The sequence below is a fragment of the Maniola hyperantus genome, chromosome 14 (genome assembly GCF_902806685.2).
Source record: "Maniola hyperantus chromosome 14, iAphHyp1.2, whole genome shotgun sequence".
Lineage (NCBI taxonomy): Eukaryota > Metazoa > Arthropoda > Insecta > Lepidoptera > Nymphalidae > Maniola > Maniola hyperantus.
In genome coordinates this window covers 8006808-8032779 of record NC_048549.1, presented here as the reverse complement: position 1 = coordinate 8032779, position 25972 = coordinate 8006808, and the positions used below count along the sequence as shown (strand labels likewise).

Genomic DNA, 25972 nt, shown 5'->3' with positions numbered 1-25972 from the left:
TTAAAACATTTTATATAACGGCAAAAAGAATAAAAATTAGTACCGGACCATCTCATTTTAAAATATTATCATAAAGACCTTCCTTTGCTTGTGCCAGTTTATGATGAAGTTAAACAAGAACCTATTTCTTCTTCAGTATGTCTTGAAATGTTTACATTGAGGACTTGGGTCACTAATATTAATGTTCACGATATTGTTAAATCTAGCCTAGAAAGTGTCAACAAGTCTAGAAAGTCTTATGAAGTTAATAATTTAAAATACGATGTTATTAAGGAACTTAGGGAAAAGTATGCGGGTTGGTTAGTTATTTATACTGATGGATCAAAAAATGATGCAGGACGAGGTGCTAGTTTTTTTGTTTCTACAAAAAGGGATTGTAACTTGTTTGATAATGATTGTTTACGGATAGATGGAGAAGTTTGTATTATGACGGTAGAACTCATCGCAATCTCGGAGGCACTGTTATATGTAAAGACAACTAATCAAAAAAAGGTTCTCATCTGTACCGATAGCAAAAGTGCACTAGAGCATATAGCTCGATCCGCCTCTGGCATTAGAGGTGTTTCGGTAGCTTATGCGGTGCTAGCTTCTATAGATGAGTTGAGTAATTTCGGCGTGGATTTGAGGTTGCAATGGGTACCGTCACATATTGGCCTATCGGGTAATGAGGAGGCTGACTCCTTGGCAAAATATGGATGTAAAGAAGGTAAAAGGATTAAAGTTGAGGTCGACTATTCTGAATCGTTACCAAAATATAGACAATTATGTTACAGAGAGTGGAAAGAGCACTTCGACAAAATGTCCTTAGAAAAAGGAATTTGGTATCGAACGTTGCAATGTGAGCCTCCTCATATACCTTGGAGCAGTTATACACGAATGAAAAGGAAATATGTAGTGTTAGCCCACAGGCTTAGATCAGGGCACATTCCAACCAACAAATTCGGTTTACTTATGGGAAAAACATCTTCCCCAAACTGTGACTCCTGTGGCGTCACAGACGATGTACATCATTTGTTGGTGGAATGCATCCGGTTCGAATCAGGGAGAGAACGTCTGATTGAATGCTTAAATCTGAACAGATTGCAAGTTGGTGTCTTTAATAGTTTATTAGCTAATCCGAATTCTGATGGAGCTTGCAATCTGTTCAGATTGCTACAGAGTACCTAAGTAACATTGTTGTAAAATTTGGGTGATAGGATAGGTTATATTGTATATTGTAGGATAAGTTAGAATTGTATATATAAATAGAATTGTAGAATTAGATAGAGTACGATAAGGCTGACATACATAAATGTAAAAGCCTGTTAATAAAAGATTTAAAAAAAAAAAACATAAAGACAATTTTCACTAAGTGTCGTACAACGTTACAAAGGAAGAAAACAGGCGTCGATACACAAAGCAAAAAGTCTGTTTCATTTGCATATTTCACAGTCAGTTAATTGACTTCGTAGCGACGCATCCAGCTCCGGATTTCCGCAACAGCCCGGCTAAAACTTCTGTCATGAACTACTATTTAGCACCTTGTCCCCTTTGATTAAGGTTGATAATGAAATTAAATATAAAACTAGATAAAATATCTTTGTTCAGCTTCTAAGCCTTGCTTGCCCATTCTTTTGTTTCGTCTGCATACCTACTATGTAGTTAATTTTAAGGAGTTTTTTCTTCTACGTTACACAATCCAGTGCATTTAAAGTATAAAAAATATGTTTATTTGGTAAAAAGATAGTAAGGTATTCCGGGTCTAGTTTGGTTAACATGCAACCTAGATCTGTGCTACACTTTTTAAGTTCCTATTATAACTATCAATTACTGTCTCATTGGTCTATAGTGTCGAGCTTATTCAGTTGCAGATTATAGAGGTTCCGGATGGGGTTAAAGAAAATCTGGTGGTGTCAAGACATTCGAAGTAGCAGCCTGGACTAGGAAAGCTGGCGGTGTTACCGCAATCTTCGAACAGCACGTACAGTACGCGGCCGGAAGTGATGAACATCGGCCTTTAGATTGATATTTCATCTTTATAGAGCGTTGTCTCTGTCACTCATACCCATATGACAATTTGTCGGTTTTAACGACCGAGACAGTGCTCTACAAATCTGCTGTCTCCTTCTAAAGATCGATCGATGTTCATCACTCTTGGCCGCGTACTGCACTACCTTTGGTTTTACACCTCACTAGTCTAATAGCTAGCTTATTCGGTTACAGATCATAGAAGTCTCGGGTCAGGCCAAAAAGTTTTCAGGCAAGAAATTCTCAGTAACTTGGAAAGTTGGCGGTGTTACACCCTCAAATACCTACAAGCTTTAAGCAGTACGTAAAGCTGTTGGTTCTGCGTCTAGTCTTTTTCTGGTCATGTTGGATTGTTGTCCCATCGAACGAGGAATTAGAGAAGTACACCTGTATTTGCATACGTACTACGATTATAATAACTCCTGAGTAATTCGCGGATCTCCTTTGAGATTGGCCGTTGTGAGCAAAATATAGGCAGGAGAACATTATTTAAAAAAAAAGCTTCAAGGGTAAAGCAAATTCAGCAACCCCCGCGAGTCAACTCCTCTCTGACCTCGCGGCTTAATGGGTGAAAAGGCTTTTCAATTCGCTAAGCACAAACCTCCAATGAAAATTTAATTTATTGCTTATGAATATGCAAAAATGGTAATTGTTCACCCGTTAGTCTATTTAAGCAAAGTATTATATTATATTTTCCAGATAATTGCCAATAACATTTTTGCTAGGTTTTCTAATAATATTTGACTCTTAAATAGGTAGGCTTTAGTAAAATAAAATAATAATTAAACTTTATTTGTAGAAAAGTAGGTACATGTAAATAGACATAAGCTTACTTCGTAGCTGAATTCGTGGAATTCCGTGGCGCCAGCTAAGAATCATAGCTGAAAATCAGAACTGTATGCTCTTGTGTTTGTTTTTTTTCTTCGGATACAAGTTAGCCCTTGACTGCAATCTCGCTTGGTGGTAAGTGATGATGCAGTCTAAGATGGAAGTGGGCTAACCTGGAAGGGATATGGCAGTTTTTTATTAAACCTATAGGTATCCCTTTGGTTTCTACACGGCATCGTACCGGAACGCTAAATCGCTTGGCGGCATGGTTTTGCCGGCAGGGTGGTAACTAGCCACGGCCGAAGCCTCCCGCCAGATCATAGCAGAAATTTAGAAATTATAAAATTCCAAACTCCTGCCAGGAATCGAACCCGGGATCTCCCACTAATATAAGACCACAGTGCTTACCACTGCGCCAAAGAAGAGGTCGTCAAGGGCATACAGCAGCATGCTGAGCTAAAACTTTTTCAGGTTGTGCCACACATGACATTGGTTATTCCGAGGCTTCTCCTGCTTGGAGCATTAGCTTAAATACCCAGGATGATCTCCTTTTAGGTAAAACTGGTTATGTGTGGCACAATTTCTAAATAAACTTTTTCTTTCTATCTATTAATTTAAGGTAAACAAAATATTAATGTTTGTGTTCAAATAAACCATTTGAAGTAATTTTTTTTTACAAAGACTTCAAAATATTGTGTTCCTTTATTCTTTAGGCTTCTGAAACTCACGTTATAAAATGTTATGTAACACCTAGTTAGATTTTACCACTACGATTGCGTTTAAAGTGAGTTCTAATTAAAATTGGGGTTCGTGCCGTATACTTACGTAGGTTTCATAATAATTGTGTCTGAAACTCGTTAAATGTTTGTGAAACGGTTCTAATTAATATTTTCATTTCACTAGAATTATTATATTTCAGCCTGCATTACTTTGTTTAAGCTACACTCTAGCTACAGTTGAAAGTTTAACGGTGATTTCACACAATTCATATTTTTTTTATTTTTGAAAAAACCAAAATTCCGAAAGTACTTAAAAAGTAAAAGTATAGGGGTAAATTCTAAAATACACCCGTGTCTGCATAAAAGCCCACAATTAACTCAGCTAGATTTCATATTTAAACATCTTTTTTGTACATGAGTTTTTGCCTAATGACTTTGAACTTTGATTTGACTAAGTAATATGTGCTCTGTTGGTAATACGCTTCAATCTACTCCTATAGACAGATACATTTCCCAAAGCAAAATGCAATGAATTCGCTACAATTACCAGTTGTACGCACACCTAGGACCTTTGTTCTGTTGCGTACAAAGGCCATAGTGTATTTAGGTACATACACAGTAGCAAGGCAACAGTAATCACCCGTAGTTAGCAAGTCGCCATTCAGGACCAACGTGCCAGAAAATGAGCAGTGCAATTATTGTTTCTATTGTTCGTATCCTACCCGGCTTTTCTGTATCTACTCGTATGTGGCTGTATGTGCCCACATAAACTATTATATGTATGGTCCACTTTCACTGCGTAATCTGGATCAGTTAAATTTTGTAATGCCTTCACTTTTTGTCAAGTTTATTCCAGCGTTCATAAGAAAAACCGAGGGATAGAAAATCTTACTAACCTAACATATTTAGAAAAGTTGGTGCAAGTCGACCAAATTGTCACTAGGTACTAGGTAATTGTAACTTCAGAAATAAAGAATGGTAAATTTTTACAAACTTTTGGTGTAAGTAGGTGAGGATTTATTTTATTTCAGCTTATGCCTGCGGCTTCATCCGCTTGGACAACACAAGTTTCAAACCGCTTTTTATACCCTTTAGGACTTGAATTTTTAAAAATCCATTCTTAGCGGATAGCTATCTGCATGCCAAATTTCAGCCCGATCCGTCCAGTAGTTTGAGCTAGATAGAACAGTCAGTCAGCTTTTCCTTTTATATATTATTTAAAAATTCAAACCACAATTTCGGTTCAATTTCTAAATTTAACTAATACATAATTACTAGTATTAGATATGTAGGCCTGTATAAGTCTAACGACCTCGATGTGGAATTATTACGCATTAGACGGGTCATTCCGAACAAAAATTTTTAGAACAGCAACTTTTTTTTGCTTACAACATAATCTTCAGTGGCAATACTACAGCTTCGTAAACCACCATTTTTATAAAGTTGACATTTTGGGGTGGAATTTTGTATCCTGTCAATATCTAAAAAAATTGGTCACAAACTGTTTAAATAAGTAAAAATCTATTAAATTCGCTAGCTCCTCATTTTACATGCCTTCGCAGCTTCGCTTTAATTTTTCTCAATTAATGGCACCCATAAGAAGTATAACGGGCCGTATAGTAATATTAATACGTCATTAGTAGTAATTTATGGATATAATAAATACAAAGTTAATTTAAGACCCGGCCATTTGCCTAGCTACTTCCAGCGATTACGTCTAGCTTACCTCTCGTGTATCTACTAGAATCTAAAATTTATAAAACTGCCATAACCTTATAATAACACTTTATAAAATACTAGCTTATGCTCGCCACTTCGTCCGCGTGGACTACACAAATTTCAAACCCCTATTTCACCCCTTTAGGGATTGAATTTTCTAAAATATTTTCTTAGCGGACGCCTACGTCATATATAACATAACTATCTGCATACCAGATTTCAGCCCGATCCGTCCAGTAGTATGAGCTGTGCGTTGATAGATCAGTCAGTCAGTCAGTTAATCACCTTTTCCTTTTATATATTTAGATAGATTCCAGCTAAAGAGAAAAAAAAACTAAAAAATATAAAACTTTACAAATAAAAAAATTAGAATATTATGGTATTCAAATGTAAGCCTTTTCGCTTGTTTTATTTATCATTTTTTTTAAATTGACTGGCTTATCTGGACCGTGGAAATTTTCAGTAAAATACCCGGCACCGGAAATCCGTCCCGATATGAACGTTCACCTTCGCCTCAGATACTGAGCTACGCGCCGTCTATATCTACCGCAGATAAGTAAATGTAGAAATGATTTTAGAGAAACAAACTCTTTAACACTATTATATCTAAATATATAAAAGGAAAAGGTGACTGACTGACTGATACACGCACAGCTCAAACTACTGGACGGATCGGGCTAAAATTTGGCATGCATATAGCTACTATGAGGTAGACATTCGCTAAGAAAGGATTTTTGAAACTTAGACCCCTTTGGGGGGTGAAATAGGGGTTTCAAATTTGTGTAGTCCACGCGGACGGAGTCGCGAGCATAAGCTAGTTAACCTTATTTCTTTATTGTTTACTAGTAGGTACCTGCGCTCTTTATTTTTTTGAAATTCATTTTTTGAAATGATCTTTGCTTCGTTTTTAGAGTTCCGTATCCGAAGGGTGCCAATCGTACGTCCGTCTGTTCGTCCGTCTGTCCATCCGTCTGTCTGTATGTCTGTCAACGGGTTATATTTTGTAAACCGCAATAGGCAGCGAGCTGGTATTTTCACAATGGAGCAACCGTAGATTAATATATTATTATGTATACCTGGGAGCAACGGATCGCGTTATTTTTTGCATGGGTAAGTATATTTTATCTCGGAAAATCAAAGTGGGAACTCCACGGAATTTTTAAAACCCTAAATCAGATGAAGTCGCTGGTATCAGAATATATTACAATTAAGTTTCCAACTCGTAGATACATCGAACTCAGTACATTAAGCCAAATGACTTCTTCAATTACCTAACGTGCACAATTGTTAGAGAAAAATTAAGCATGTCCAAGAGATTAAAATACCATTACGGATCGTTTCGCCAGTCAAAGGAAAGGTACTAGACGGTTCAAACTTGAATCAATTACACGATAAGATCGCACTGACCTCAAGATATTCGCGTCATGTTACTAGAACGTGCCTCGAATCGGAAAAAAAGGAAATGTGGGTTCATTTAGGGTGATTTTTTTGCTAAATCAGAAAGATATCTGTTGTTTTCGGGCCTATATTTCATTCGCCATGTTTAGCTGAGGAATAAATTTTAGGTTTTGGCCGTTTTTATGATGAAAGGAAAACTACGAAAATATCGAATTTCTTCAGTTAAAGGCAACGACTGACAAAATCATCTCTTAAAATATGATCTACTTACTATTTTGATTTTTGACTCTGATTTTTAAAAAAAAATATTTCTCCGCAGTGAATCTGTAGTAGTTATTATATTTAGAGCTTCTCTACGTGAAAATTGCATTTTGTGTCATGTTTAATGGTTTATCGTCTCGTAAAGTACAACGTGGGCGTAGGTAGATATACTTAGGTAATAATAATGTCATCATTGGCGTCATGTTACGTTGAAACTAAATAACATGCACTGAGCATGCATTGAGTTAATAACGTAGCCTCGTTTTAATCATGGTTTGTTCACTCTGTCATTGTGATGTCTCACTACAAGTTTATTTTCTGACATAAACTACGAGATAGATACCAAACAGGGGTCTCACGGATATTCGCATCCACATCCGCATCCGCGGATGTCAAAATATTGGCTTACGCAACAACCCTGGTACCAAGCCAATATGGACCCAGCCACGCTTCCATCGAGCCGGTTCCGTCTCCGCCGTTTCTAGGCACAGATTCGAGAAATGCAACTAGCGTCTAGCGATACTTCTTAGCATTTTGGATATTATCTCCATTATTTAAATTAATATACACTTTGAAATAAAAATTAAAATCAAATTTGCAAGTAATTCAATAAAGAAATACATCGAAAATCATAAATAATATTCATTTGCAGTCGAAACAAATTCCACATTCATTAAGCAGAAAATGCAGAAGAATTTCATAAAATAAATTACAAATTGGAATTTCTGTTTCATGTGAAATGAATAACGAGACAAAATTGTGCGGATTTTTGTGTCACATAAATTAAATGTAGGCGTTTTTATGTCAAGATAAATTCATAATTATTCTTCCATTTAAAATATCTTAATTAAACATAGGTATCTACCTACTTACTTATTTCATTTGCTTTTTATCACTAAACTAGCTTACTCCCGCGACTTCGTCCGCGTGGACCACACAAATTTCAACCCTCTGTTTTACCCCTTTATTTTTTTTTCGAAATTGTATTTTCGAAAATCCTTTCTTATCGGACGTCTACGTCATAATAGCTATCTGCATGCCAAATTTAAGCCCGATCCGTCCAGTCGTTTGAGTTGTGCGTTGATAGATCAGTCAGTCAGTCGTTCAGTCGGCTTTTTCTTTTATATACATATTATAGATGTTCCAGTTTTCCAGGTAGATAAATGTTTAAAACTGGTTATTTTCTCCTGAATATTATAAAAGATGACTTCAAAAGTTATTCAACTTGAACAGTCCTGAAAAGATCTTTTAACTTGTGTTCGTGAATGTACTAACAAAGTTTAAACTTTAGCTAAATTAATTTTGGACCAATGAACTTCTGTCAGAGTATACGAATTATTAATTAAATACCTACCTGAAGCGCGAGTAAATTTTCAGCATAGAAACTTGTACCGTCTATAGAACTTTATTTATTTTGTAGAAAGTTTATTTCATAATACAGAAAATAACGTTGCGAAAGTTTGGTTCAAATGCTCTTAATTGCACCAGGAGTGTGCTTTTACTTCTATCTTACTTCGGAGAAGAAAGTTCTTAATTAGAATGCTCTGATAATTTTGTTTCATGTTAACTTTAAGGTATGTACAGTTTCTGTTTTAAAGTAAAATCAACTTTTAGCTAGTAACTACTCACTCGTAATAGTTCTATTATGAGACTTGATGCACTTAATCAAAAAAGCTAGACGGTTCGGACGGACGCTTACTTAAATCGTTTTGAGTGAACAACGGCAAATAGTGACAAAATCGGCAATCACTACCAATATTATAAATGTTTGTTTGTTTGTTGGTTTATTGGTTTATTGGTTTGTCCTTCAATCACGTCGCAACGGATCGATGTGATATAGTTAAAGACCTGGAGAATGACATAGGCTACTATTTTATCCCGGAAAATCAAAGAGTTCCCACCGGATTTTTAAAAAACCTAATTCCACGCGGAGGATGTCGTTGGCATCAGCTAGTAAAAAAGTTTAATTAGCATTTAGATTCATTATAGCATCGAAAATCGAAATGATTAATTAGGTAAGTATATTTTAATTATGGTAGAACAATTTCACCATTAGATTCTCAAATAAATATTATTATACCTAGGTATATAAAAATATTGATTCTGCAGTGTTCGTTACTCATGCTTTCGCACATTGTTCATCCGATTGAGTTGAAACTTTGTACAGGTGTTGTTGAAACTTGCGTGAAGGTTTCTGACAGTGCCTATTGTTAACGTACAAAAGGTAGAGCATGAGTCGCATTGCAATTATTGCATACTTTTAATTCAAAAACAGCAGAAGCGAGGATCTGATATAAAAACAAGCCAGAGCTAAATCCAATGTTTATTTAAATGTACCTAAATAAAAATACCAAACAAATCTGAAGTTAAACCTGGTTCATTTAAAAACCCTTGAACTTTCCAGAGCTTTCTTTAGTAAAGTTTTGTATTGACTGGCTTATCCGAACCGTGGCTATTTTCGTTGGAATTTCCGAGGTCGGAACGGAAGCCTAACGATACGGACGTTTGCTCCAAATAGTGGTAGGTACAATGCTCTAAACCGTAGATATATGTCTGTACCTTCGAAAGATATTATTTTTAAAATTAAAATAGACCATGTAAATATGAAGATAATGAGATTAGTCAACGTTAGCCGGACTAGTTTCTGGCTCCCTTTGAAAAAGGACCCCGGACGGGTTCGAAACTAGTCGGGCTAACGTCGACTAAAACACGTGAGTAAAGCCGGGTGTGAGAGATGTATAATGGCAATAACACGCCTATAAATAATATCTGTCCCGGCTTTACTCACGTGTTTAGTCGACGTTAGCCCGACTAGTTTCGAACCCATATTGGGTCCTTTTTCAAGGGAGTCCGTTCGCGCACGTGCCGCGGTTTTGACCGCCGCCGGGACAGATATTATTTAGAATGGAAATCACTCACGGTAGTTTAAACGCTTAACGCCTAAATAATTAGATTGGTTGCATTTTCCCGGTAGTTGCAATTGCCTCGCTGGACTATTTCTATCTTATTAATGGTAATTAATGATATATTTACATAAAACACCTGTAAGGATTCTCAAAATTAAATTAACCCGCCCTGTCTTTCTGTTGGTACGGTTATCTCCTACTAACCATATTTTATTGAACTTTTATCATAAAAGGTTATATTATGTTCTCAAAAGATCTTACGGAGAAAACCTATGTATAGTTCGCAACAGGTTGAGATGGTAATCGGGGTATGAGGCGGGGGGACGCCCCGCACACCCGCACAGAGCCCACGCTCGCCCGTACCGGTACCCGTAGTACAAGATTTTACGTCTCACCAAACCAAACCAAATTCGAGAGTCGAAATATTTGCGCGTTACAGTAAACTGGATCTTAAACGCCTTGTTTTAAAGCTCAAGTTTGTCTACACTTCTACAGCCAGCGCTCCAAGCGGAAACATTGCGAAATTAAAATCAGTGGCATTGAATATTTGACTTCAATTCAAGGCTGTTTAGGTCCATTTTATTGTAACGCGGAAATATTTCGACTCTCGAATTTGGTTTCGTTTGGTGAGACGTAAAATCTTGTACTACGGGTACGGAACCTAATTATACATACGAGATGGCAATCGGTGTATGAGGCGGGGGGACGCCCCGCACACCCACGCTACCTGCTCTATCCCGCACTGAGAAAGTGCGTGGGTTGTGCGGGTGTGCGGGGTGTTCTCTCCCCGATTGCCATCTCAGCCTGTCATGTACTATAGGTATGTCTTATTTACTTAAGGTAATCCACGAAGCTGGCCATATTCAGCTAATTCGTGGGTACTAATATTATAAATGCCAAATTGTGTTTGCCTGTTAGGTACTTTTCATGTCCCATTCGTTAAATTTATTTTAATGAAATTTGGTACAGGAAAAGCTTGCATGGCGGAAATGCACATAGGTTTTTGTTCTAGAAAATAAGAAGTCCTCAGAGTTCCCATGGTGTTTTTAAAAAAATCTGAATCCACGTAAACTAAGTTTTTGGCATCATCAAGTATAGGATAAAGAGGCGAGATGTAATAAAATAAAGGACGATCGCTGAATTTTAGCGATTCTGAAAACTAATCTAAAGGACCATTTTTATTCTTCCAGACTATTATGTTTTATATACACTAAAAGACAATACGAAATGTAACTAAGTAACATGACAATAACAAAACCAGACAGTAATAAAATAAATAATAGTACATTTTATTTGAAATACGTATCCGTTATATGTACTGAAAGTCTGTTTTTCTATTTTCCTAGATAAATGAACGTACAACCGAGCTCGCGACGTGGTAAGTCGATTTGATTGATGTCAGTGATGTGTGGAGAGTGGAGACTAACTTTTGACAGACAATGTTATGTGATATAGGATATTTGTAACAACAATAAAATCGATACCTTTATGATTCAAGTGATTTCAGCAATCCCTCACGACTCTATTATCACTGACCTCTATTAATACACGCTGGACCTATGATTGTTGACATTTTCGCCAATTTGGCGCTAATAGCAGTGAGCGTCATGTGAGCGTACTCTGAACTAACAAGTGATGAGAATATATCTGTCAACAGAACGATTATTTTAAGTCCATTTGACACGAAGTGTCAATTTTAAATCTCGGTAAGCTCGATGGGGCGCTTTAAATCGGTACAGATTATCATTAAGTATGATTTTACAATAACAGCCTATTGCATTACCAGATGCAAAGAGATTATGTCAAATTGCTGAATTATTCTAGAAAAGGGATACAAACAAGTCTATTAATTAGGTACACATTAACGTTTATTCTGCTGATGAGCACGATTGAATTAACGTTGTGAATAGATTAGCGGTTTAAAACAATGTGTGCATTTTGTCAATATGTTTGTGTGGACAATCTGTAGGCCTTGTTGTGATACCCCTTTGACTTAATTTTGATTTGGTTTCAAACCAAATCACAATTAACAATATAACTATTGATTTAGAATCAATGAATTAATTGATATTTATTTGAGTATTAATTATTTATTTTAATACTAGATAATGGCCGCGACTTCGTCCGCGTAGATTTAGGTTTTCAAAAATCCCGTGGGAACTCTTTGATTTTCCCCGGGATGCAAACTATCTCTGTACCGAATTTCATCAAAATTGGTTGAACGGGCGGAACAGTTTTTCCGTGCAGATATTTGAGTCAGGGGTCAGAAACTGAGGTTATATCAAAATGCAAGATTTTTGAGTTGACACAGTTTTGTTCTAGTGGTTGATATGGTTTATACTTCTCTGGCTTTTGTAATCTCGGTTAGGATTAGGTCTAGTTATATAGTATACAGCTTCCACACATCACAGGCATTAATCAAATGGACTTACTACGTACAGGCTCGATAGTATGTTCATTTATCTTGAGTAATATACTTCTACTTGGAAAAGTAGCAGCTAGGTACCTAATGTATCACCATCCATATAAGTGCGAAAGTGTGTCTGTTTTTTGTTTTGTGCTTCAATCACACCAAAACGGAACATCGGATCGACGTGATTTTTTGTATGGATACTAGCTTATGCCCGCGACTTCGTTCGCGTGGACTACACAAATTTCAAACCCCTATTTCACCCCCTTAGGGGTTGAATTTTCAAAAATCCTTTCTTAGCGGATGCCTACGTTATAATAGCTACCTGCATGCCAAATTTCAGCCCGATCCGTCCAGTAGTTTGAGCTGTGCGTTGATAGATCAATCAGTCAGTCAGTCAGTCAGTCAGTCACCTTTTCCTTTTATATATTTAGATTTATAAAACTCAAAGTCAAATAATTTATTCAGATTAGGTATCAATACCTAATCAGTACCTAAGTACTACTAGTACTCGTATTATAAATGTGAAAGTGTCTTTGTTTGTTGGTGTTTTGATTTGTTGGTTTATTTGGTTTGTTGGTTTGTCGTTCAATCACATCGCAACGGTGCAACGGATTGACGTGATTTTTTGCATGGGTATAGATAAAGACCTGAAGAGTGACATAGGCTACTTTTTATCCCGGAAAATCAAAGAGGGATTTTTATAAACCTAATGCCGCGCGGAGGAAGTCGCGGGCACCATTAGTTATTGTATAAACTTTCTGATTGTCACATGCTGAATTTGCAATACAATGATGTAGTGGTGATAATTAATACGTAAACTTAAAACTAAAGCTACGAAGGGATAATAGCAGAGGCATTAACGGTATGGTGAAAATTTAGCGAACTCGAATTAAGTACAAAGTCAACATAATTACCTCGTTAATAGAATTTCCATGTAGGTAAGTACAGATATTCAAAGACAAATATTTGAGAATATTAGGAGGTAATTATAATAAACGAATTTACCTTCCCTCCCTTGCTTCAATTACACCGTCTTGTGGTATCGATGTTCGCATTTAAAACGAATCACACCAATAAAGGAGAAAGTTTGCGTGTGTGTGTGTATTGTGTGTGTATGTGTTTGTTACTCATGTATGTACGCAAAAACTACGGGACGGATTTGTCTGAAACTCATAATGGAGATAGCTTATGACTAACAAATAGACTATTTTTATGCCGAAAAATCAAAATATAGTTCCCACGGGATTTAAAAAAAGCTATATTCACGTGGACGAAGTTGCGTGTATAATCTAATCAAGATCAACCAATCGCCGGCTCACTACCGAGCACAGGTCTCCTCTCAGAGTGAGATCGGTTTTGGTCATAGTCTACTACGCTGGCCATGTGCGGATTGGTAGACTTCACACATCTTTGAGAACATTATGGCGAATTCTCAGGCATGCAGGTTTCCTCACGATGTTTTCCTTCAACGTTAAAGCAAGCCAGCCCGGAAATCAAACCCAGAACCTCGTCAGTCGAACATGCTAATCACTAGACTAAGGCAGCCAAGGAGTTATATACAAAGTATTACACTCATGAAATTATAATTTAATTTCCGGCGAAGCTCACATTCTTTGTTACCTACTCAAAATTACGCGCAACAACGCAATCTTATAACTTTGGCACGGAAATTACTTTGTTTAAGATAAATATCTCATATTTCCTCGCTTCCCCTTTTTATATGTACAAAATTTTAATATAGCTTTTAAGTATGCGAATATGCTGTATATGTAAAGAGTCAAATCAATATACTTATGAATCCACGGTCCAAACTCATTGTCAGGGACCGCACATTCAGCGTTTCGTTTTTTGTATACGTAGTTGTACTAGCTACTACTAACTACATGCCTGAAAGTCCTCCCTATTCCATAATATTCTCAAAAGTGTGTGAATTCTACCAAACAGCACTGCGTGCAATATAATCACATCCCTATATCAAGACTGTTTCAACTCAAAAACAAAGAAAGACTGATTCTTAATCATCTTCAGAAGATATTAAAATAATTATAAAAATTCATCTAAGTAGGATGTAATATACTATGCTTCAAATGTTTAAAACATGGTTGCTACATTTTTATTCCCTTAGATGTTCGGATTAGGAATCGGAAAGTGAAATTATATTAGACATTTTAGGCAATGGATTCCAGGCATATTAGGCAAGATTTTTGAATACGGTATTTGACAACTAGTCAAATCGGTGACTTTTAACGCGCGCTTAGTATGCGAGATTCTATGAAATACTGGAATGTGACGTTACATCATAATGGGGCCGATTCTCTTGCACACAATCTCTTAACTAAACTAAATTAACAGGTCTAAATATAGTGCTATCCTTTTCCGCAAGCAACATTATGAAAGGGATAGCAGTAGATTGAGACTTGCCATTTTATTTTTATTTTTATTATTCATGTACCAAAAATTGTAGTTACAAAGTTTTTTTAGTTTAGTGTAGAGATTTTGTACAACGGAATTAGCCACAATGACGTACATTTTTTGTTTATTACACTTAAAACTAACAAAAGACGTAGATTTTACTTATTTTGGAAGATCCCCTATTTAATAATCACTGAGAAATAATTTATTTTTGATATAGTCAAATTCCCACACAGAACAGTTTTGATCCAGAAGTGCGTTAAGTTGTCTTATCCAGCAGTGAACATCTATCGGTTGAAGACAATGACGACAACGCCTCACTGGCCATAGTGTCTTAGTCCACAATAACATGGCACATGGGTAGCAACTGATCTTAATTTTATTCAATTTGTAACTCTCGAACCCAAAACTTTGGTGATGCATGACTCGCCCAGTAATTTGACTTTTATTGCTTTCACTCGGCCGAATATTCGGAAAAAGGTCCGTTTCAACGGAAACAGTAACACGAATAACTCTCAATAAATAGTTTGGACAAGGGTTCGGTAATAATAGTTGTTGTTCACTCACAACAGTTTGTGGCTGATCTTCTCTAATATAAAGTTTAATGTGTAATAATCAGTACCTCAGTACCCTTATTATAAATGCAAAAGTGTGTTTGTTTGTCGGTTTGTTGGTTTATTGGTTTGTTCTTCAATCACGTCGCAACAGAGCAACGGATTGACGTGATTTTTTGCATGAGTTTAGTTGCAGACCTGGAGAGTGGCATAGGCTACTTTTTAACCCTGGTAATCAAAGAGTTCCCTCGGGATTTTTAAAAACCTAATTCCACGCGAACGAAGTCGCGGGCATCAGCTAGTATTAGTTCTAAGCATGGGTTTTAATCTGTTTTCATAATAAACCGGTTTTTACACTTGTATGTTTCTGGCCTCGTGCTTTACAGTACGCGGTCGAGAGTAATGTACATCGACCTGTAGAAGGAGATAGCAAAGTTTTAGAGCACTGTCTCTGTCGTTGAGACCAACAAAACGTCATATAGGTATGAGTGACAGAGACAACGCTTTACAAAGCCGAAATGACATTCTAAAGGCCGATGTACGTTACTTTCGGCCGCGTACTGTACAAAACATTAGGGGTAAAACAGACAAGACTGTGTCAAGATACACCGATTTCGTATAGCACAAGTAAAGGAAAAAATCGGAAAACCGCGAATTTGTGGTAACTTGACAAGTGGGATATCAAATGAATGATCTTGTACATTCATTTGATATCCCACAAAACAGATTTTTATTTATTTATGCATAACAGTTTTTAATATTCATCGTGCAAAATGTCGAAAAAACACGACTCTAGTACGGAACCTTCGGTGCGCGAGTTGGCCGATTTTTTCAAGGTAAAAATACTTTGGAAAATACCAATTAAAAATTTTGACTGTAATATTTGAGGACCTATTTTTTTTGCTTACCTACCACATAATATCTATTGTATTGTTGTTTTCAATCGTAACATAATGTTTCATTGGTAGCTCTACCAAAAATATAGCAGTTATATGGTCCCTGCAAAGGACAGTGTGGTTCTATACAAGTCATAGATTCGTTAATACAAGTATATACGAATCACCCTTTTCGATTTTTCTTAATTCACTTTAAAGTTAATGATACCTATACTTCTATCCTTCCTATAGATGTAAGGAGCAATAATTCTTATAATAACACATTACGCGATGTAATACACACTCTTTTTCTCTTCGTTCTCAAAATAATCTACGCCTGAAAGTTCCTACACACTCCTCTTCTTATAATGCTAAATCATTTACTGCTACCGCTATACTGCTATTGAACTCTCTCCCCTTGGATATCAAACAGTCTCAATCACTATCAATTTTTAAAACAAAATTGAAGCTATTTTATTTATCCTCCATTTGATGTGTTTATTTATTTATTTTTACTTTTTATTCCACTTATCTGTCGTCTATTCCTCTCCTATTTACTGTTGTATTTTTATTTATATATATATATATATATATATATATATATATATATATATATATATATATATATATATATATATATATATATAGGGGAAAGCAGGTAGGATTCGTACAGAGGGAGCATTCGTACAACAGTCATATCTACACTATGCTACATGGTGACGCGTTTGTGTTTTTGTATATGTGAGGCCCGCTCATATTCATAGGCTCACAGCTAAGTGCAGTGGCTGTACAACAGTCAGTTTTTTTAGAATAATTTAAAACGTGTTTTCACACCGCGAAAATAATTTTTCGACTCATCTTTGACGACATTAATTCGTAATAAGCTTGGCTCAAATTCTTAAAGTAACATATAATAGTCTTTGGATAAGTGCCTTAGATTCATGTGTAAACATTTATTTTGGGATAACCCTCACCGTTATTTTTATTTTAAATTTATTGTTTGATTTTTTTGGTTGGGGTACCTTCGTGCAGTTAGGAGTGGGGTGGATTCGTACTTTACGAATGCACCCCGCGGGAGTTCAGATCGTTTTTGCACTAACTGGGTTATGGGATTCCAATTCTAAACCACTCCCAGATGATAACATGCAACAAATAGTGGTGGTGCCTAGACTAGCAGAGTAGAACTAGAGTGAAGAAACTCTCGGTTTGATCCTGAAATCGACATCTGCTAAATATTAGGCTAGGGGGTGTCGTTAAATCAAACCTAGTAGTTTCATAGCCTACCGAGCGTCAAATATAGGCGACATTTGACGCCTGCCAGTGTGGGTGAAACCTCGATGTTTTCTTTCTTCGAAGTTTCATGCCTGTCGTGAGCTGCGCTATAAGTCAAATTAGCAACTTCTTATCAAACGTCAAAACGCTGGCTTAGTACTTATGCCAGCTTGTATAAAAGATATACATAGATATGACGTCATAAACATTTGACGTACTCTTTATATTTAAATCGACAACTTTAGAATCAGTTTAGAGTGGTTAAAACTTACAATGGACGTGGATTTCACGAAATTTGGAAGACCCTCTGTTTAATAATAATTACTAAGAAATCGTTTATTTTTGACATAGGCGCTATCCCAATTCAACTCCCAAAGAAATAACTCTTACTCAACAAGATCTATCATCAAGATTGCCACCTCCATCACCATCTACATCAACTGTGGGATGATGACGCTAGAAATTATGCAACCTTTTACCTTAGCCTAAAGTGAATGAGAATGCACCTAAAAAGACAAAGAAAGGAAAAGTATTAGAAAAATTAAGGATATAACATATAATCCCGAAAAAAATAGACTGATAGAAAAGAAAAGAGCAAAAAAGATGAAAAAAGAAGAACAAGAGAGAAAACAGAAGGCTAAAGAGATGAAACGCGAGTTACTATAACGGTAAATTAGAATGTTGATTAATGAATGACTTAAATTGTAACAAATTGTTTGTAAACACCATATTGTTAATTATTACTATGCTTAAGGTTGATTCTGCGTTAATTTTGATATCAATAAATGTTTAATTTCATATAAAATAGCCTTTTTAATCCCTGTGTACGAAGGCTCCCCACTATGTACGAATGTACCCTACTCGATGTACGAAGCTACCTCGCGTGTGGGGTGCTTTCGTACGATTTCCATTTTTTGGGAAATTCATCATAGCTTTGTCATCTTACTTTGCATCAACACTGAACTACACTATAATTAAAGCCAGATAACTAGGTAATCCAGCAGCGTTGAAATTATTTTGAAATAGGTATTTATTAGTTTTGTTTTTATATGACCTAGAGTAAAAAGTGTACGAATCCTACCTGCTTTCCCCTATATATATATATATATATATATATATATATATATATATATATATATATATATTTATTTATTTATTTTATCTATATATATACAATATACATACGTATATTATGTGTATTTACTTTATTTAATTAGTACACCCCTTCCGCTTTCTTTAATTTGGTATTTTTTCATTGCTCAATACAAGCAAAAAGTCGTCCCTTGATAATATCATTGCCATTCTTTTACCGACTACGTTTGATGTTGGAGTACAAAGCAAATACTATTTTGCGTAAAATTGAAACAAAGGCCTTCATTTATTCAATTTAGAACTTTTCGACCCAAAACTTTTGTGATACATGACTCGAACAGTAATTTTACTTTCAGTGCTTTTACTCAGCGGGGTTATCTAAATAAAAACGTGTACAACAATTAACAGGGAACAAGGTGTCACAAACAACAGACACGTATAATCTTAAAATTCACATGTCGAGTTTCACTAGAATAAATTTTAAAAAATGTGTATATACCAATCAATAACAATTAAAGAAGACCCTGAATGTTGTTGAAAACCTGTTTCTTATTATATGTATTTAACTTAATTCTTATTTATTTTCAAAACATCCATGTACCTAGGTACCTATCTAACTAATCACGCAAAAAATGTATTCATTTTAAATTCAAGCGAAACAAAACAACTTTTTTACGTTTTCTAAATAAGCGACAACTTCATAAATAAAGACCTAGTTAATAAATTTTACGTAAAGAAATGGCAAATTCGGGGCGGGAAAACTCATTAAAAACTTTCTCTTGACTCTTTCACTTTGGTAACGTTTATACGCTTTAAATTATTGCTATGTAATATTTTCTTTCTTTGTGCACTTAGCTCCCGGTATTGAAACAGGCGCTCCTGGCATTAAGCTTTACTTTTTTTATAATGTTTTATTCAGAAACAATTTATTAGTTTTTATTAGACAAGGAATTCGGTAAGAGTGCCTTTTTTATTTAAAGTGAAAATAACAAACTACGGTTGCGTAAACATCTGTTACTTATAGTAATTTTTTGTCCTAAAAGATAAAGATGGGCGGTTCCGTGCACTAATGTACCAGACTATCGGCCAGTAGAGAGAAGTTGCGAATGCTCGTGAGGCGTATAACATCTGTCCCCAAATACGTCACTTCGTGATGACCACGACCGCTCTGCCAAGAGTGTCATGCAGGGACAACTCTTTTACGTTTCCAATATTAGATACCTACATTTTGAATGGCAATAACCTTCTTCTGGCAATCTTTTCTAAGATATACGTTAAACTATTTTATCTGTTACTTATCGCTAGCTAACACCCATACCCGCTTTGGTTAGAGTACCTGTCCAGTGAAGCGGAGTGGAGAAATACTTGTTCAGCAGACCAATCAGATTATTGAGACGTGACGTAATCTATCAATAATTCGATTGGTCTTCTGAACACATCTCCGCTCCGCTTCGCTTCAATGGGTATTCAAGGTTTACACTAAGTGCCGACGTTACAAGTAGACATCTTGCTCTATTTGACGTCGTGGACCTTGCTTGTCATTCTGGTGCCAACACCGGCTGCACACTTGTTTACGATATCTCTTTTAGAATGTAGTGGTGCTATGTAAGTAAATCGCACTTAAGTATACATATTGACAAACTTTCTATTACACGCAAAAATGTTTGATAGAGATGTATATGGGAGGCTTTTAGTGAGAGTAAACATCATTAACGCATCGCGGGCGAGGTTGAAAACGCCCAAGTCTTTTATCCCACCGTTACAAAAAGGACGTTGTATTATTCACTGCTGATAAACATGAGATACTGGGTCAAAATTTTCTTTTCAAACTTTTTCATAATAAAATGTAGTTCAAAAAGGATTTAAGCTAAAGTAGCATAAGTTTATTTACTAATGCTCGTCTTTCGGTATTTAATCGTGGTATGTAGCCGTTAACTACATTAAAAGATTATAAACATTACTCGTGAAATGATAAACCCTGTATTGAATTGCATTAAGAAATTTATGCGCGTTATTTATTATATAAATATCAATTTCGTAAACATGGTGTATCCATGTAAATAATGATAAAAACCACAATGAAATCCACTTAGACTTAAAGAAGTTTACACGGAAGCCAATAAGTAAGTACACGGAATGATTAGAGATTTAGCTTAGAGATTAGAGCCCCTTGCAATATAATAAACACATAACTTAAATACCATCGGAATGAAATTCATTTAGAAGTTATAAGGCATATTACACCGAACATTTGAGTCATAATGAGAGTTACTTGAGTTATGTCTCTTTTCAATATCATAAAAATAAAATAAAATACCAAAACTTTAAACACCATAACATACAATTTTGAACATACGATTCAACGAGTAAATTAAGCCAATTATAAACTCCATGAACTCTGAAATTCCAGCGTAATTAAAAATGAATATTTAATTATAAAAACACGTTTTCATAGGTTGCTCCACCGCATTAATGTATGAAAACGACAAGAATTTTCACTTATTAACCATTTAACTGCACGAATAAACCCGAATATAATTTATTTTAACAATTTTAGAGAAATAGGACACTTTTTTTAAAGTTATGTTTAGATAATTATTTTATTGCGATATGCCAAAATAAATAACTTGGAACCATTTTTGACACATTAAAAATATATTTTCTAAATTGGATCAAATCCATGGGATTTTAATTTGGGGTAGTTATTTAAACAACGTTACTGAAAATGTTAGTGAAAACGTCGGCTCTAATAAGCCTCTAGGCCTGACTTATGTAGGTTATTGCCATGGGACTAATATGTACCGTCTCTATTCTGCACTCTATAGGCGCCTCAGGGGCATCGTTACATGTTTACCAAATAGGAGCTTACAGTATATCAAGTAACACAATTTTCCTACGTGTCACTATCATCCCTAATCCTAAAATGTAGTATAACGCGTAAAGTTTAACTCCTCACGCGCCAATTTAACTTTTTAACTTTTAACCTGGAAGGAGTACCCATGGCCGTTTTTATTAAACACATACACCTTTGGTTTCTAGACCGGAACGCTAAATCGCTTGGCGGCACGGTTCTGCCGGTAGGGTGGTAACTAGCCACAGCCGAAGCCTCCCTCCATCCTTAAGATGACAATAGATGATTATAGTGCCATTGGACATCTCTGATGGTGGAAGTGGAGATTGGAACTCTCTGAGGGCATGTGGCATTACGATTGAATTGAAAAAAAGAAGCCGACTGACTGACTTATCTATCAACGCACAGTTCAAACCACTAAACGAATCGGGCTGAAATTTGGCATGCAGATAGCTATTATGACATATATATGATGAAAATTCAAAACCTAAGACGAAGTCGCGAACATAAGCTAGTTCTGAATATACTTATCATCAGTTCAGTTTACAATCAGTAAATCAATATGTAGGTAGTTAAGGCTGGGAAAATCCTAAAAACTCTCAAGGAAATTCAGCCGTTCGAAAATTTTAGCCCAGCCAACTTTTTACTAACGGGTAACTACTGCAAGCGTAGGAATTTTATTTGGATCCTAAATGCAATCTGCTACGAATTGGAACGCTTAGGTATTTTTTGATTTCAAATGCCAGAGGATTCCAAATGGCGACTTTTATTGATTAACTAGCTGATGCCCGCGACTTCGTCCGCGTGGATTTACGTTTTTTAAAATCTTTGAATTTCCGGGATAAAAAGTAGCCTATGTTTTAATCCAGGGTATAATATATCTCCATTCCAAATTTTAGCCAAATCGATATATTTCGAGACAGATATTTAATTGCTTAAAAGTTAAAACATTCATACTTAACTCCGAAAAGTTAGAGGTGAGTGCCCTACCACTTGGTTTGCTTGGGCTACTAGTCTAGACTCTAGTATCAACTTAGGATATGACCCGAAGAATATGTTTGTATTAAAAACCCGGCTCAAATTAAATAATTTATAAGTGCTTATATTTTTATACAACCCAATGACAAGATAATCAAGTATTTTAGCAAAACTATAAGTATAAGAAAACGATAAAGACTTGATATTAGATTTAGCTAAAATTCAAATTCAAATTAATAATTCAGAGTTCCATAATAGTTGATTGCAAACAAATTGCTACTTGACTACAAACTTGCTTTGAGATACAAAGCGACAAGGATGAAGGGCGAGCAAAGCGTACTACTAAATTAATTACACTTTGCATCTAATGAGAGATACACCGATAAGTACCTACTCTCTCCTTCGCGATAATTAATAAGATAGCGACTAGCGACGCTTTAGTCGTCTTGAAATGGAAATCTACAGATTTTGTATAAGATAAAACTCCTCTTTATTCAGCAATGGACCTACATTTTGTGACAAATAGAACTCTTCCGTTTATCAGTAGGTATAAGTCCCGCAAATTGCTATTACGCTGGGCACCATGTCTCATTAACATCGAAATGACGTTATTTTAACGTCAGCTGAAAGAAAAATAATCATCAGCTCGAAACTTCAGTCTAGTGCTGACGTCACTATAATAGCGGCCACGAGCATTAGCAATTTCCGGACTTATACCTATTTCTCGTTTGGTTTAAGCATGTAGCATCTACTAGTATTTATATTATCATAATTATCATGATCCATGGCTGGCTTATTATTGAACACAGGTCTTCTCTCAGAATGAGAAGAGTCACATCTTATCGAACATTATGGAGAACTGTCAGACATGCAGGTTTCCTCACGATGTTTTTCTTCGCCGTTAAAGTGATTTATTTTTTTATAATTACTTAAAAGGCCGCTAATTGTATGTTCTTCTTTTACATGTTTCTTTTTTGTGTCTTTTCTTTTTGGTGTACAATAAAGAATATTAAACTAAACTAAACTAAAACGCACTTAAAAAGTTAGAAGTGTGTGCCCGAGATCGAGCCCTGGGCTTAACTGGAAGGCCGCCGAACGTCTTAACTATAAAATAATACAAGGCTAATACCACTCTTTACATAGTGTTTAGAAATGTAGTAGAAATAATCTTAATATTTTGTGGCCTATGTTATAACAAGCAAACTTATTTCTGAAATGGTTGAACGTGTGGAACGACCAAAAATATTTTCCGGGATTAATACCTAGAGTTCAGTGGAGGAAGAATGTGATTTATTTTGGAATCGTGCCGAACTACGCGTTCATTAGGCGCCGGCTGTGCAGTGTTGTGGAAAATTAGGGCATAGCATAATCCGAATAGTGGACACTTCACTGATTTGCCTTTTTGGGGTTCCGTACCTCAAAAGGAAAAACGGAACCCTTATGGGATCACTTTGTCTTTCTGTCTGTGTATCTGTCTATCGGGGACCTACAGGGTACTTTCCGTAGACTTAGAATCGTGAAATTTGGCAGGTAGGTAGGTCTTACAGCAGACAATGGGAAAAATCTGAAAACCGTGAATTTAGGGCTACATCACACCAAAATCTAAAATTGTGGTCATGAACTAATAATTAGTAATCAAGTGGGGTATCATATGAAAGGGCTTTACCTGTGCATTCTAAAACAGATTTTTATTTATTTTTATGCATCATAGTTTTTGAATTAAGAGCAACGGATCAACATGAGAAAGTTAGATATCTGAAGAGTGACTTTGGCCACTTTTTATCTGATTCATACAATACAAACGGAGTTGAGTGGAGGTGATTTTTCATATAACAATTTAAACTTTCAGAACGTTGACATACAGTTCAATTTGGTATACTACTGAAAACTAACTGTAAAAGTCTGCAGTTTAGCGCAATGGATGATGCACATAGAGATTAATCTGCGTGACATAAAACGGTCATTTACGACCAATACCGCTAGACCATAAATCCATGAATGTATCTCCCAACCGGACAAGTTACACGTTGGATCAGTGCCACGTTCTTTAAAAAAATTACAGCGCGTGACAGGCGTTTGGTACAACTCCAAAATTGCTCTCGCAACGCTCTATGACACTCCACTGATAAAACCATTTATGAAATATACAGAGATACATGGAATATTATGTATAAAAGAATGTTGCAACTTTACAATTTAAGTACAACAAACGTAATTTGGGTCACATTTTATAATTTTATCTCATTATAAGCAATCAAACTCAATGAAATTTTTCACACCTTATTACAGACACACACTTGAATGCCTTATTACAGACCTGTTAGCTAAGGGTTAAGTAAGTCATAATATTCCTATCACTTAGCCGGGTTGTAATGATGTACTGAAATCCATTACGTCTTAAGGGATGTAATGTAATTTGAATTTAGAACATCCCGCACCCGAAGCAAATTCTGTTCCTTACAAGTAGTTTTTAGTTCAAGATGCTATCGCTTCGACGTATGATGGCGTCCCTCTCACTCACCATGACCTCATAAATTATTGAAAACTATTTCCGAAACGGTGTATTGTGGTGTCACTTATTGAAATTAATTATTTATTTAATTTGAAACAAAAATGTCGATTGACGAAAATAGCAGCAGTAATTAAACTATTTATGCTCAAAGCGTAATAAATGATTTGCTCCCAGAAACTTCTAAAGGTTGGTACCTATTTAAGTATGCGAAGATTTTGATTTTATTGTCTTGGGAGGTGTGAAAAGTAGAGTATTCAACTTGGGGGTAATACTGTCTTAGTCTTGGCACCCTTAAGCCCCGCGCTTCACTCAGGATTCTAGATGCAATACTCTCGCTACGCTCGGGAGTTACTCTACAATACTTCGTTATATGCTTGGGATTTATCCCGGCGCCCGCGACGTAAGACATTACATTACTCCCATGTTGAATAATCAACTATTCCGATATAATAGATGTAATGGACACAGGTTTACAAATTCTACTTTTAATTTAGGGTTTTGAGAATAGTTCTATCTCGTTGAACCAGTCAGTGAAAAGCATTCTACGCGGGATTTCGTAACGGTTGGATTGCTTCGTAGCTTCGTAGTTTTATTTGAGTTCCGCAGTGGACCGCACGAAGTTTCAATGCGGGCTGACCGGGGGCCGATAAGTAGACGGAAATTAAGTATTGGGAATCCTAGTGGAGCTAGGTTAAATGTACATTTGTCAATTTCGTTAGTAAGCGATATGATACTATTAAATACCTTAAAGTTTTTAAAGATAAAATAGCAAAAGAGTATACTTAATTACTTACCGAACTAATGAAAGTAAAGATTTTAAATCTTTGGGACGACTGACCGGCAAGTCTGTAATGGTCTTAGGGCGGTTACGCACTTATTTGATCCGAGTCCGTGAAAACTGAAAATACATTCCGAAGTAGTCTTAGAACTATTTGACTAATATGCTGGCAGCTACCTCGATCAGCATATTAGTCTGGCCATTCTGCCAGCGTTCTGGGCACCCTGCCTTGTTGCGGTGGTTTAGATGATATTTTCGATCTGTAACTTTTATGTTCAATTGTTTAGATTCGTTTTATTACTAAGTTATTTAGTTTATAGAAATAAAGATATTTGTATGATAGCTTATGACATAATATGACGTTGATATTTTTTATATCCGTATTTTCACGGACTAG

General features: G+C 35.8%; 1 long non-coding RNA gene across 1 annotated transcript in view; it reads right to left on the bottom strand.

Moving 5' to 3' along the window:
* Positions 1-24759, bottom strand: part of LOC138403267 (uncharacterized) — a 163080-nt gene extending 138321 nt beyond the window's left edge. Inside the window, exon 1 of the long non-coding RNA XR_011237572.1 lies at positions 24581-24759. This is a non-coding gene — a long non-coding RNA (uncharacterized lncRNA). The remainder of the gene's footprint in view (positions 1-24580) is intronic.
* Positions 24760-25972: the final 1213 nt, after the last annotated feature.